Here is a 1,183-nt window from a genome sequence, read left to right on the forward strand (position 1 = left end):
CCTCCTCCAGGGAACCTTCCCAACCCAGGTATCGAACCCAGGTCTCCCACATTGCAGGCAGATTCTTTACTGACAGATTAAATGCTACAGATTGATTAATATAACTGGCTCTCTCTCTGCCTTTTCATATATGCCACACCCTGAGGACTGATGCTAAAGCTGAAACTCCAGTAGTTTGGCCACCTCATGCGAAGAGTTGACTCTTTGGAAAAGACTCTGATGCTGGGAGGGATTGGGGGCAGGAGGAGAAGGGGACGACAGAGGATGAGATGGCTGGATGGCATCACTGTCTCGATGGACATGAGTTTGAGTGAACTCCGGGAGTTGGTGATGGACAGGGAGGCCTGGGGTGCTGTGGTTCATAGGCTTGCAAAGAGTCAGACACGACTGAGTGACTGAACTGAACTGATCCAACCCTTTGCATATTTTCCATCTATCAAAAGAGACTGCAGACTGTCAGGTTGTGCCGGCTGGGGAAGCCCGTCTTCCTTACCAGCTGCAGCCAGAAGCTCACCCGCTCACTCTCCTTCATTCTCTGTTCTTCCTCCTCCCAGCGTGCTGTAGCCAAGATGAGAAGGACTCAGTCCCATAGAAGGAATTTCATGTCTCTCTAGCAGTTTGGCAAGATAAGCATGAGAAGGAAGCCACATCAAAAAAGGAGGCTGCTGCCACCATTAGGTATCTGCAGTGCGAATGAGTCAGTCAGAGCCCTCATTTCCATGAGGTGCCTGCAGCTACCTTAGGGGCAGTTAATACTTTCCATTCACAGAGGTATCTGTGACCATTTACAGTATATGCGTAAGACTCCCCATGACACAACACCTCCCATGTCACCTCATGTTGACAAGTCAATTCTGGGCCCAGAGTAGACTTGGTTTAATCAGTACTGTAATGTTCTAGATCCATTCTCTGACCAGGAGACAATATCCCGGGAAGTAAAAAAACCATGGAGTCAGACAACCTGAGTTAATTAAAACCCTAAACGACTTTATTTTTAAACCTTTTTTTTTTTAGACTTTTTATATGTGAACCATTTTCAAAGCCTGTATTGAATTTGTTACAGTATTGCTCCTGTTTCATGCTTTTAGTTTTTTGGCCATGAGATATGTGGGATCTTAGTTCCCTGACCAGGGATCGAACCCACACCTCCTACATTAGAGGGCAAAGTCTTAACCTCTGGACC

This window comes from Bos taurus, chromosome 6 (assembly GCF_002263795.3).
Source record: "Bos taurus isolate L1 Dominette 01449 registration number 42190680 breed Hereford chromosome 6, ARS-UCD2.0, whole genome shotgun sequence".
NCBI classification, from domain to species: domain Eukaryota; kingdom Metazoa; phylum Chordata; class Mammalia; order Artiodactyla; family Bovidae; genus Bos; species Bos taurus.